The following is a 14,396-nucleotide window of genomic DNA, read 5'->3' on the forward strand; positions in this document are numbered from 1 at the left end:
CAGTTTTACTGCAAAGGATACCCAGATTCACAAAGCGCACAGCCTCTTTCCTGATGTGAAGTGAGGTGGGTCTGTATCTTGCAAGTTTCTACTTCTTTGCAAGTTCAAACTTAAAGTGTGGAGAGACAGATCAAAGAGAGCTGAAACCAGGAAGGTGGCAAAGTCAGTAAGGCATGCACCATGCAAGGGTAAGGACCTGTGTTGAGGTCCCCAGCTATCACTTATAAAAGCTGCACTTGTAATCTTAGCTCTAGGAAGGTAGAAACAGACTCAACAATACTAGCCCTTTCTGTAAGTTCCCGGCAAGTAAGAGACCCAGTCTCATAAAACAAGTTGATGCTGAGTAAGATTGAACCATCAGGTTGCCCTCTGGCCCCCTACACACACAGACAGAAAGACAGACGCACACACAGAGACAGACAGACAGACAGACAGACACACACACAAATGAACTGAACAAAACCAAGTAGAAACCTCATGAACAATGTGAACAAAACCACACACATCATGTGATGTTCACAGTGTCACCAGATATGCAGAGTTTAGTGGTAGGGACAATACAAGGCCAGAGCACAGCCTGACAAGCAAGGCAGAACCTCTGCCATCCCTCGTCAATCTTCTCAGGAACACTATGCAAATCCAGACTGTTATTATCACATTTATTAATAACCATGGCTAGCTGCCTATTAAATATGCAACAGACTTAGCTGCTCTTCACTCCATGCCTCAGACAGGGAACGACATTAACGAATGCTTCATGCTCACACCAGGCAAATGGGAAGCGACTCAGAGGTCTGCCAGGTGAGTGGTGGCCGTAAAGAGTCGCAGCCCACAGGCAGAGCCTCTCCTTTCTCTTTCCTTACTTTGTTACACGGACAAGACAGATTCACCGTTCACTGACAACACAGACCCAGTACTACCCGTCTTCTGACCCTAAAAATTCTGCTGTGATGATCTAGCTGTGAAAACCTTTTATCTCACGGTTTCATTCCCCTGCACTCTGGCAGGTAATGTGCCATTTTAACCGCCCACCCCTGTGGCTCACCATAAGGACACATTCCAGGAAATGCTTCACTCAGAACAAGAGTTGATGATGAAACCAAAGACTCCAAATGATCAGCTACCTTTTGGTTACTCAACAAACGGTGAGGTTTAAGAGGCACAAGACGGTGAATGAGCTGACTATGGAAGGGCTTAACCGGCCCTCAGGCATGCGGCACCTGGGCAGGACAAGTCACTGCATCACACAGGCTTCATCCTCTGCTGGGCCTCAAAGCAAACTCAGGGGAGAACAGATGTATCAGAACAAATGCTCCAGCTCACGGGACTCCTACCTCCTACTAAAAACACACCCACGAGAAGTTCACTGCAGTCTGAGAAACACAAAGCAGTTCCTTAGTTATAAAAACTAAGACTGCTATTCAATATGGCCTAACAGCAGTTTTTTTTTCCCCCTCCTTTTTTTTTCCTCAAAGAAGCATTTTCCATCACAGTCCTTCTGACTGATTTTTCCAGTAGTCTTAACAACTGAAATTGACGAGCAAAATAAGCCAAATATTCTGAGCCGATTCATGTGGTTTTGTTCAATTTCATACAACAATTTCGTGACAGTGAGACTGAGTCAGACTCTCAGTACTGAGGTCAGGGGTGACATCTCAAGAACTTTAGAATTCCAGCCATTTCTATGAATTCTATGTTCCAGACGGATTCAAGCTTTATTCTCAACTCCACCTGTGCATGTGCCTGTCCCTGTCCCTGTGCACCATCTGCTCCCTAGATAAAGACCTTGCACCCAAGCCTGTCAAAGGGCTCCTGCACTGGAAGCCCTCTGTAAGCGAGGGAACCCCAGACCTGGCTATGGACCCCCACAATGACCACACTCATCTCTAAGACCCCCTGACTCCACTGGGCATTTTTTTTAATATACCACGGGCATCCTCATCTTCTGTTTATCACTGATTATCTACCCACTTCTTGACAGTGAGAGAAAAACCACTGTGTAGACGGTAACAGGATGGTGTCTTCTCCCTCTCTAGCTTTAGTAGAAAGAAATGGAAAGCATGGCCAGTCTGATAAGAAACAGGAAAGCCAGCGGGCTTCTGAAGGACAGGACAGTTTAAACAGTGGGTCTCGCCTAACGTTGTGTGAAACCAGAGGTTTGTCACCATGTTCCCAGGCTGTAAAATCCTCAACACTCTGCCCCAAACACCTGGGTGCACAACAGGGTTTCCAAGAGACACTCATGACCAGAAGACATGTCCAGGCAAGAGTAATAAGTTGAGGACCAATTCCTAGGTCCACTCCTAAAGAAGCCCAGGGATCTCAGCAGCCTGCCCAGACTGAGTGAGCTGTTTGTAAATGAAGAGGGTTTGAGCGGACGAACACAGAGCCTCCTTAGTACAGTCATCATCGGACCCATCACTGTGCTTTGTACCGAACACAGGGAATCCAAGGCGAAAGAGGATATACCTGCCAGCTGATTATCGGTTATGTCTGGATATGTATTCTTTCTGCCCTAGTATGCTTCTCCCCATCAAATGTGTTTTGAATACAATTCTAATCATGAGATGGGTTTATGCCAATGGCTCTCAGCGCCTCCCATCACTCAGTAAACACCTGAAAATAAATTGTTACCATAAATGGGCCCCATTCTAGGACAAAAATGAGCCCAGGATGTCAGACATTTTTCCACAAACCTCTCCCTCAATAAGTTACAGGGTGTAAGGGCAAGCCACCACTATTCACTATTACAAGGGAAGCCACTGATTTCTGAGAAACATGGTAGATCGTATCAAATGTGGAAAGTATATATAACAGGAAAATATCACGTTCCTTCTAGCATGACACCGAGTGACCTGAGGAGGCAGGTGACAGTGGGAAAAGTCCCCCAAAAATTTTTAAGAGAGCTGCTGTGAAAACAAACATTTTACAACCCTTTGGCTTTCTTGGGAGCCCATGATGTGAGGGTTAAGCTTGGGATGCTCTCCACGAGGAAACTGGAGCGCAAGATGAAGTAATCAGATCTGTACGGCAGGGCGACTGCTAGGTTATGACAGGACTCAAAAAGCAATTACTCGGGACAATGGTGCACTCGTTCCAAAATTTCAAGTGCCCAAACTTCAGTCTTATTTGAACCAAGAAGACGAGTGAGAAAAGCTCCCCCTTGTCCTCCCTCTGAGTTCACTAAGAATTATCCTAAAAGGTTTAACAATGAAGGTTTAACACCACAGTGTGTCCCTGCTCTCAAAATATGGGAATCTCCTCCATGGTGGGCTGCTGTCTTCCGTGGCTTGCTTGCTTTTCTTTCTTCCTTTCTTTCTTTTCTTGGCTTGTGACTTTTCAGAGAATAGTCACCCACTTTCACTCACCCTTTATGCTAGCAGGCATCACACCCATCCGCTCATGGCTGACCGCACGGCAGAGAAAGGAGCGCAGCCCTCAACATTGCCGAAAGGGTTCCCTCGGAAACCGGGATCGTCAGCAGAAGCTCCTGGGACGCTGCAACACAAAAATATTTTCTTTTTAACACATAACTAAGATGTAGCTTCTAAAACCACCACTTCCTTAAACTTGCAAACAACAACACAGACACTACTCTAGAGACGGAGGAAACGCCATTCTCACAGTGTGGCTATGGCAAGTACAAGGCACACAAACAGACTGGAAACTGGTTTTCAAAGATATGGGCCATTATTAATTTGTTTTTAAAGACAGGATTTCTCTATGTAACCTTGGCTGTCCTGGAATTCCCTCTGTAGACCACGTTGGCCTCAAACTCAGTGCTGGGATTAGAGTTCCCCTCCCATCACCACCACCCAGCTTTCTATCATTTTTAAAACATAGCTCAGAGTTTCAAAGACACCAATGACCTGTCAGAAAGGATCCAGGTAACGTGAGGTCATGGTAACTTGAGTCTTACACATATAAGAGCACCTTTTCTCATTAGATACTTGCTCTTTGCTAAAAGATGGGGGAAAAATCATGCAAAAAATGTTAAAAACTAATGAAATAAAATCATTCGAGATGATGATAATCATAAAAAAAAGGAAACTAGTGAGAGAAAAAAGTTATGACCCTTTATGTAAAATAATTCTATTTTCATCTTCAGATGGCCTTGAGTTCTGCAAGGAGCACACGCATGTAGGTATTTCCACTGAGAGAGAAGAAACACTGTACTGAATTGAGGAGCCTCAAGTCTGCTCTCAGAACTGTCACTGTTCAACTGGATGGCCCTAGAGAGCCTTTTAACATCTTGAGATCCTAGTCCTGTCAACTGCAAATACAGGTATTAGCTAGAACTCACCTACCTCCTTCTACTGTTCTTTGTCTCTTTATCATAAAGCACAATTATTTTTAAGGAACTTCAACTATTTGCTTCTCCTTTAAACATCATGATTAAGAGGTTTATGACATGAATCACTCTTATGTCCAACTGTCATCAACACCAAAGACGGGCTGTGGGCAGAGTGTCGCAAGCATTTAGAAAGACTTTCACTCTGGCATGAGGACCTGGTGCTGTTAAACCGGCAATCAGTAGCAAACAGCATAGCCTGGGCGTCCACAGGCAGCTTCCCTTCCTCCCCAGACCACAGCACAACTCCAGAGAAACTGTCTCAGCATATTCCAGAATGAGTCTTCTTGGCCTTTGGAAGAAGCATCGAAAGCTGTTCAAAATGCAGACAGTGGGACCCGAGACTGCAGAAAATACAGTAACTACAACAGTAAACCATACTAAAACAAGTCCTGTATTCCAGTTGGCACGAATATCCTTGAGTCCTTCAAATTATCTCCCAGACTTAGAGAGGTTCCCAAAACTGTGGACTCTACCTCACAAAGCAAAAAGTCATATGCTAGCCTGGTTCCTCATTCTCTGAGTGAAATCCAAAAACAGTTTAGAGTCCTGCATAACCTGCTGTCTCAAACTCCCTGACATCACCCCAAACTACCAATTCAACTCCTCACTACAACCAAGGCAGGGCTTCCTCCTGCTCAAAGTGAGCCGCAGGTCTGGTGACCTTGTCATTCCAGTCCCCTGAGACTCTATTGGTCTACTCCTTACGGGGGTGGAGGTGGGTAGGGGGAGGGAGAGGGTTGGTCGGTCTTTCTCATCTCTGAGTATTATGGGCATAAGCCACTTCAAGAGAATGTCCTGCCCACCTCCCACGTATTATAGCCATAATGCCCAATTTTCTTCAAGAACTGCTGGCGTTGTTCCAGAACCTCCGCCTCGTCTACTCCCCCGTGTTCATCAGCCCCATGAGATGAAGGCTTTGTGCATCACTTCGAAACTCCCATGTTAACAAATGACTCGAAATTAAAATTTGTCAATGAGCATCTCCTAAAATATAGCTGCCATTGATGGTCACCCAGGTAGAAGATACCATCTGAAGAATGTGACAGTCATTCTTCCATCTCGTAAAATCTGTGCTACAGGCCAGAGAGACAGCTCAGAGGTTAAGAGAGCTGACCATGCTTTCAGGGACACTATTTGATTCCCAGCACACGAGTGGTGGCTCACAATTTTTTTAAAAAGATTTATTTATTTATTTCATGTATGTGAGTTCACTGTCGCTGTCTTCAGACACACCAGAAGAGGGCATCAGATCCCATTACAGATGGTTGTGAGCCACCATGTGGCTGCTGGGATTTGAACTCAGGACCTCTGGAAGAGCAGTCAGTGCTCTTAACCACTGAGCCATCTCTCCAGCCCTCAGGGTTATATGTAACCACAGCTCTAGGGAATATGACCCTTCTTCTGGCCTGGATAGGCCCCAAACATGCAAGTTGTACAAATACACATTCAGGTAAAACACCCATACACATAAAATAGAATAGAATAAGACTTGTATTATAAAGTGTCTAATATAGATATCAAAGCCCAGAGAATCCCAGTGATTGGGCTCTGTAAAGTTTATTCTGAGAAATGTATACTTTCCCAAGTCACCACACAGATACAAAGTTTCAGATCCTAAAGCCTGACACAGGCTTCTGAAGCAGGCTGCTTCAGATGAGTCTTCTCTGGGAGGCCTCATAGAAGACACTTTGCCTTCAAGTAAACCTTTTTAGTATAGAAGGGGGGACAGCCACAATTAGCCGGCACATATCAATGCACAGCACAGTTTCCAGAGCATCCGCTGCCACAAACAAAAGCGCCTCTCCTCCCAGAGGAATTCCAGAATTGTTGAAGAAGAAAATGTAGAATAAGGAAGAGGAGGAAGAGGAGAAGGAAAAAGAGGAGGGGGAGGAGGGAGGGAAGGAGGAGAAAGAAGAGGGGAAGCAGCAGCAGTAGCCAAGGAAGGTTTAGTTACCCCTTTGCCTTTGATTCTAGAACAATTCAGAAGCTCAGAGGCACAGTAGTACCAGAAAGCAGCAGATGGGGAAGGGTTAACCACTGGAAGTTTCTGGTCAGTTGATTCCTTTCTGGAGGAACTCTTTCAGGTGAGTTTTAGAAGGAATTAGAAACTGGGATAGAAGTCCAAGTCCCTATTAAAGGGCCTGGGGCTAGGCAGTGAGTAAGGGACCAGAAAAGCACATAGGGTGAAGACAGGACCCTAAGTGGCTGAGGCAGCTTTCCAGTCAGATCACCTGTGGGTCAAGCCACAGCCCGGGACTCTACTCAGCATCACTCTAAAATGCAGAAGAGTAACCGGGAATGCCCAAAAATAAAGGACCAAGTTCCATTGTGGTTTGTGGGACAATTCTGTTTGGTTTCGGGATGATTTGTTGAGCATACAACAGACACAGAAACTGTCTCCACTAAGCTCTGTAACTAACTAAAACGCTTAACTTCTCTAAGCCCCATAAATGAAAAAAAAAAAAATACAGCCACCGAAGAAAGACAGATATCCAAATAAATTATCCAGAACACTGCCCAGAGGCAAAAGCTGTCTACCAAGAATTGTATACCCAGAAAAACTATCTTTCAAAACAGAAGGTGAAAAGACAGCCTTTCAGACAAAAGGGGACTTGTCACCTCTTTATAAGGGCAGTCTGGGAGATTAATGGCAAGCTAAAAGAAAATTAGTTCGAAGGACAGTTCTTTGATTTCAGTATGTGGAGGCTTGCTACAGTGGTGGAGGGGCCTGAGAGCAAAACACTTAGGCACTCACAGAGCAAAGAGGAGGTCTCAAAAATTAAGTATTCATGCTTATGTATGTACACACACATGCACACGCCAGTCCTGGGCTTCCCACTCCGGCCCATTTCTTGTTTCCTCACTTTGTAGTTTGACAATCATGGAAGCCAGGGGCAACCCATTCAGACCAAGGCAGTAGCTTCAGAAGCTGATCCCTGCCCTCCACAGGGACCTTCTCCACCAGACAACCCAGGTAACCACAGCTTACTGCACTTCTCTCAGCTCAGTCCTGGTCAGTTTTGGCTGTAAGCCCCACAGAGGTATTTTTCCAATCCACTCCCCTAGAGCCCCACAGAGGCCTGAGCCCAGGAGGTCAGCTGTAACGGGGCTCCAACCTGCTAATCAAGAGCTGCAATAAATTAAAAGCCCATTAAAATATTTTAGAAAGAGCCTAGAAGTGCTCAAACATTAATTGTGCCATATTCAATCTGTTTTCCTAGAGATTTGAAAAGCCAGATTACCACCCTGGGGGTCATTAGAAAGAATGAAGCTTTCTCCCTTTTCCATTTACATATTTAAAAATGCATGCATCCTGGCAGTGGTCAGCAAGTCCTTTCCAAGGCTTTGCAAGTCCTGTGGCTACTTCCAAATACCACAGTCTAGCCACACAGAAGAGAGGCCCGTGGGAGCCTGCCTTGTTTTGTTTTTCAGTTTCGTTTGTTTTTTTAAAGCAAAAGAACCAAAGCCCAGAGCCCTTGGTTGCAAAACAGCTCTGGGAAAAACAGGTAGAGGCAGCAACAAAACAACAGGGATGTTTTCTTGTTTTGTTCTCCCTGTTTATTTTCCCCTGAAGCAGTCGCTGCTTGGTACAAAAGTCTGCGGGGAGCTGGGAAGAGCAGCTGCGGTTCCCCGGAGGCCAGGACCCAGCAATCAAGTTGTTTACCAAACACTGCCAGGCACCGGGAAAACAACAACAGCTCGGGCAGGGTTTGCATGTATTTTTCAAAAACAACCTCCCAAAGCCTGGGTTGCCCGGGAACCGCCCTACATGACTCTGGCTGAGAGGAGAAGGGGGAAATGAAAGGCACCGGCTGCACTGAGTGGCTGCCCGCCTCCCCCAAGATCTGCATGTAATCAGGATTCCATTTCTACTGAAGACAGTCTATCCGGAAAGGGAGGACCGGGGGCCAGCAGAATCGCAAGCAGTGAATTCATGCATGAGGCATTTCCAAGCTTACAACCTAGTGAGGGTCTGTCCATAAGCCTCCGGGGGTGGTTGTCCATTTTGATCAAGCAAGAGGGTCTAAGTGGGGCTTTCTAAAGCACAGGCCCTCGCTGTTTATTCAGGGAGTTGATCTAACTAACATAGGGACTGGGAATTTCTAGAAAGTTCTCGAGTGGTTGTGATATTCCAGATGAGAGTCTCTCCTGTAAAGCGAGGTGCCCCTCTGCTTAGCCCTGTGGAAGATGAGGAGGATGTTTTGCATTTGGAACTCTTCTGAGTGGCCCAGATGGGAGACCATGGCAGAGTAATAGGCAAAGATGTTTCCCAAAGGAGATACAGGAGTGGTTCTCTATTGGCTTTCCAGGTTGTCTGTCCAACACTTCCCAACCTGGTCTGTGTCCAGAGGGTTCCCTTTGGCTTCTAGTTAGGTTTAACCAGTGACAGGTATTGCCTCTGTAGCTAGAAGAAGACAGGACATTCATTCCCCTAGTTCTGCCCCGCTCGGCACTGCAAGTTGACTGAGCCCCTCTCTGACTGAGCACAATTCCTGCCTGGCAGTCCATACCAATTACTGTCTCCCCTGTACAGGCTGACCCACCCTGCCCTTGTCCCTTCTGCTTTACAGGAAATACGAGCCATCCATTTTCTTCCTTCCAACCCTTGACTCACAAGTTTCATTCAGTATCAAATATAGCCTGGGTTTATGAATGCAAAAATCTAAAAATGTGTGCACATATAATAGAAACATGTAAACACACACACAGGCCAAATGTTTAGCTATAAATCTGACCAGACAGTGAGAGATTTTTATGAAACGTATAGACTTCGAGCCCCTTGACCAAGAACATCTCCTTAGCTTCAGCCCGTCTCCTTCTGTCCCCAGGTGCTACAGGAGTCTAAACCCTTACACAATCTGAGAAGTAAGCCTGCTTGAGAGCTGCAAGCCTGCTCTAATTTACTAACTTGGTTTCCTTTGTTGCAAATGGCACCAAAATAGAAAGGGAACAGAGGTGGGAGGAGCAGGCTCCATCACCACTCCTGTGAATAACTTTCTGACAACAGTGAACCCAGTTCAAAAAGCACCTCGGCTGAAGGGGAAGAAAAGTGCCACAAATGGCGTGCTGTCAGTTCATAAATAAAGTGCCAATCTGCCTCAACTAAGAAGGCTGGGAGGAGAAGAACAAATAATACTGCTCTTTTTAGGGCCGCGACAATAACTCAGGTGTGCTCTGAACAAGCAGTAAGCAGAGGTCCCCGAGGCTCTGGTCCCCTAGTGAACAGTCACCTTACCTACTCAGATGGGTCATGGCACCAATACTTGTGGCAATTAAGTTCCTAAGAACTAATCACTATTCCTGTAAACTCTACAAAGAAGTCTTTCAACTCATCAGAGGATGTACTGGTAAGTGAACCCACTAGACTAATTAGACCGAGGGAAGAATATGAGGTCTCCATAATTACCTTCCTCCATCACCTAGGCTCAAGCAGAACTGTTCTGGTTTATGTCTCTCTTTTAAGTGCACACCCAAAACAATACGCGGAATGTTCCTCTGAAATTTGAAGGTCTCTGTCCCTACCTGAACTGAGCCCTGCTTAGAAGCTCCAAGTTCGACCTAGCCCCTCTTCAGAGAGGCAGAGAAGCATCCCGCCCTCCCAGACCCCTCTGTACCTCCCAACGCTCACACCTGCAATCCACCTCAAACCAATATCCCAGTGGAAGCAGTCCTGGCTGTTTTTCTCATACATGTTCCTCTTTTATGAAGCCTTGTGCTCCCCATCACACAAATAAAGGAGAAAGAGCTGGAGTCTTTGATGCCTCTACTGAAGCTAATTTAAAGCTCTCCCTTTTCCTAGCCTCCCGGGCTGTCCCACCGAAGAGTCCACTGGCCTTCCACACTGTGATGCCTGGATCCTCCAAAACTCTTGTTCTTTTGAGCCCATGCAAGAACTGCTGCCCCCCCCCCACCCCCCGGATCAGCCACACAGCATCTACCTTTCAGTGTGAAGGGCATCCTACTAGCTAATCTCCTGGGGGATCTTCTTAGTGGGCTCCCAGTTTCTGTCTATGTGCTGTCTTTCAGGTGGCCACCAGAAGATGGGCCTTCTGACAGCCAGGTCAAGATTCAAACAGGTCTGACAGGGAATGAAGCGCTCAAGACCTGTGTGCTGGAGTGACTACAGACTTACTCATGCTGGAAGCTCTAGTACATTTTCAAAGCAGTAGACAGTGCAGCATCCAGGAGCGTCGGCTGCACAGTTGACTGCACGCACATCATCCTACCTGCGCTACTCAGTGGGTAGCTCAGTGGGTAACCTGGAAGCTCCTTGTGTCTGAAAACTGGAATAAACTTATATGTGCTGATGGGTTTGGAAGAAGTAATTGGATTCTGAGAGTACTGTCTTAAGAGTTAATCCTCTGATGGATATACATTAAGATGGCATTGCTGGGAGTTATTAAATGTAGGTCCCAAGTCAAGGAAAGTATGTCACCGGAGGCAGGATATGGCTCATGCCCTCTTCCTGTTGTCTGTCAGGAGGTAAGGGTTGCTTTGGCCATAATCTCCTAGTTATGCTCTTCACCCTGGTCTGATGTCCACGTGATGGAAACAGCTGACCATGGACTGAATCCATGAGCTAAAATAAATCTGTGCTTTATTATATTTCTTGAGTGTTTATCACGGCTTTGAAAGATCTGTTCATTCCGTTCATGAAAATCTCATCCACTCCCTCCACATCTGACGCATGGCCAAACTGACTGACTGTCCTACATGCTTGCTCTACCCCTAAAATCCCCAAGTTCTGAAACCTTCCTCAGTTTAGCAGCTTCCTTCTGAGCTACTTCTAGCTGGGTCTCTCCTCTCCGTTAATTCCCTGAAGTTGACACCCACCACTAATATCTCAGGTAGCACTGGTGCAGACTCTTTTCTGGTACCCAGGACCCCCCTGAAAGTCATGTGTGCATGACTGAGGAAGCCTTTGTTCTCCCGATTCTCATGTGAGCTTTAGCGTTCCCTCATGAGATGAGTGTGAGACGGGAGATTGTGATTCATAGTTTATACACTACTTACACAATAGTGCAGGGCACAGAGGGCCTCCCATGTGATGCTCATCTGGGGTTCCTGCAGGAGCCAGGAAGAGCCCCCACAAGCCTGCCTGGTAGCCAAACTAGAGAAAGTGGCCACTGAGAAAACACAAGGATCTCAGGTTCAATTTCACAACTCCCCTCCACTCATGATCCAATTCAACACCACAAAGAGCGACCCTCCCCCTTCCCATGACAAGCTGGGTTTAGCTAGGCCAGCAGGATTGCCTAAGGTTTGCAGCCTGCTAGCAGGGAAGGTGGTGTCCCTGTCCCTAAAGCCCAAGGGAGCTTGAAATGACAGGCAAGTGAACAGAGAGGCATCTGGGTCCTTTATAAGGTTTCTGTGGTAAACATATTTGATTGGCCAGGCTTATCACAATAAAGCATTTTGTTTTGTGTCCTGTTTTCTAAACATGTTTATTTGAAGGGAGAGCTTTTTAGATAGCTAGTTTTTCACACTTTAAAATTCCAAACATATTTTCCGGTCTGTGGTAAACAACTCAAGGTGGTAAACAAATTACATTACTTCCGTCTAATTGTGATGATAAAAAGATACTACTGATGCCGACCTGCAGAAGAAGGTGGGAAGGAGCAGGAACCTGGAAGGGGAAGTGTGCCACAGCACCAGAGGTAGCCCCACAGCACCAGGAGTAGCCATGTTAACTCTTGACAGTCCTGTTTTCTGTGAAGAAGTTATGTAACTCACACAAGGGTGATAAGAGATGCTTTTAAAACTGATCATTCTTTTGAGTGATTATTCCAGCTTTCGCATTAGCAAGAAGGCCAGTAACTGCAGTAAGATTTGTTTGCCACCTTGACTTGGCTCTGAACATAGAGCATACAATTCCTTCCACCGCTGGAAAGTGAGAAATATGAATCAAGAGAAGGCATTAAAAAACTAAATATCCTTGAGAAAATCAACAGTTCTGAGGAGGCCACTGTCAAGTCCCAAGGTGCTCAGGCCCAATCTCTCTTCTAGAGAGTTCTTTTCTTTTTTTCTTGGGTTTTCCAGACAGGGTTTTTCTGTGTAGCCCTGGCTGTCCTAGAACACTCTCTGTCTATGAGGCTGACCTTGAATTCACAGAGATATAAGCCTGTCCCTGTCTCCTGAGTGCTAGGATGAAAGGGGTGTTCCACCACCTCCAAGCTTCCAGAGACTTCTTTGTGCTGTAGTATTCCAATCAGAAACAAACGATATCTTACCACAAGGTATTGGAGTTAGTTACTTGAAAGGAAAAGAATAGATACAAAAGGCCTTGGATTGAACAAAGAGTCTCAACCCTAAGTGGTTCACCAGTTCCAAGTTAAGTCAAAGCACAAAACAAAGCTGAGGGCGTGGTTCAGTTGATAAAGTACTTGCAATGCAAGCATGAGGACCCAAGTTCAATCCCTAGGACCCGCTGGGGTGGGTGGGATGACTTGAGGAGAGGACCTTAAAACAGGTAGGAGGAGGCGAGGGCAGGCAGAATTGAGTGAGTTCCAGGCCAGCCTGGTCTATAAAGCTCGGGTTAAAGCACTAGTGTTTTTCCAGACCCAGCTTTGATTATCAGCATATACGCACACTCTTCTGGCCCCAGAAACACCAGGCACACACATGGTGGAAGCAAAACACTCACATGTGCAAAATAAGAATTACTAGTAAAGCTCTGTAACAATAACAACAACAATAATAAAACTGGGGGTAGCAGCATGTACATGTGATCCCAGTAGAGGGGATGTGGAGAGAGGATAATCCCTAGGACTTGCTGGCCAACCAGTCTACCTGCAGTGGTAGGCTCCACAGTCAGTGTGAGACAATGTCTCGACAAATAAGGTGTTAAGAGGTTGAGGAAAGGGCTAGAGCACTGACTACTCTTCCAGGGGTCCAGAGTTCAATTCCCACCAACCACACAGTGGTTCACAACCATCTGTAATGGGATCCAATGCCCTCTCCTGGTGTGTCTGAAGAGAGTGACAATGTACTCACATACATAAAATACATGAATCTAAAAACAAAAGAAAGAGCTTGAGGGGGCACACTTGATGTAGACTTCTGGCCTCACACACGTGTGTATACACATTCAAGTACACCTGCACACGTGCATACACAAATAAATAATTTGAAGCCCACTAGGCTGTTGTACCACTGTATCTTCCCAGTTATCAAGCTCTGTTCAAGCATATATTGCCAGAGAGAGAGAGAGAGAGAGAGAGAGAGAGAGAGAGAGAGAGAACAGCAAAAGGCAGAGACACCATTGCAGAGACGAATATTCAGGGCTCACAGACACAAGAGCGCAAACACACAAAAGAGATGTGCTTTCCAGAGTGTCTGCGTGCTGTAAGGATGTGCTGCACCAGGGTTAGAAGGAGCCAAGGGTGGATGGAGGTGTTCATCATTCCCAGAATTCCTGTGGAGGAAATCCATCATGGATCACTCCTCAGCTAGATTTAGTGGGAAAATAGTGCCCTGCGGCTGAGTATATGTCACATTAGTAGGAAGATCCTCTTTGTCTCAGCTTTACTGACAATTCTCTGAGACCTCCCACAAGTCAGATAGCTTCTCAAAGCCTGGATTTCCCTTCAATATAAACACAGCATTAGGCCCCATCTTTTTCTAATGATACCAAATCACCTATCATGCCTCAAGAGGGAGGCAACTTTTGACAGTTCTAGGCTACATTAGCCCAAGCATATGATCCTGGGTGGTCTGGAACTGCCCCTAGTAGAATCTGAGCTCTCATCCCATCTTGGGAATGAAATTTCAAACTGAGCGACACTGACCACGGCCGAGTCATCAGGAATGGGTCAGCCTTTGGTGTCTGAGCAGACAGGTGACTCAACCAAGAACAAGTTCCCAGCTAGACATTCTCTGACCCTCCACCTCCAAGTCATTTTCCTTGGTCTTTAAAACCGAGAAGGCACATGAGTAATGAAATGACTGAGAAAGAACTTCCAGAAAATTCCATAACCAGGACAACAGTGTGTAGATAAGAAGAAAATTCTTTTGTATGCTGTTGAGAAAGAAAGAGCATGCA

General features: G+C 45.9%; 1 protein-coding gene across 19 annotated transcripts in view; it reads right to left on the minus strand.

Annotated features, from left to right (window-relative positions):
* Foxp1 (forkhead box P1) overlaps positions 1 to 14,396 on the minus strand; it is a 595,264-nt gene that overhangs the window by 504,742 nt on the left and 76,126 nt on the right. For all 19 annotated transcript variants that reach the window (XM_087656767.1, XM_087656772.1, XM_087656758.1 and 16 more), the window contains 1 exon segment: positions 3,369 to 3,498. The gene's annotated coding sequence lies outside the window, so the exon portion shown is untranslated.

The sequence above is a fragment of the Rattus norvegicus genome, chromosome 4 (assembly GCF_021556685.1).
Source record: "Rattus norvegicus strain SHRSP/BbbUtx chromosome 4, alternate assembly SHRSP_T2T, whole genome shotgun sequence".
NCBI lineage: Eukaryota > Metazoa > Chordata > Mammalia > Rodentia > Muridae > Rattus > Rattus norvegicus.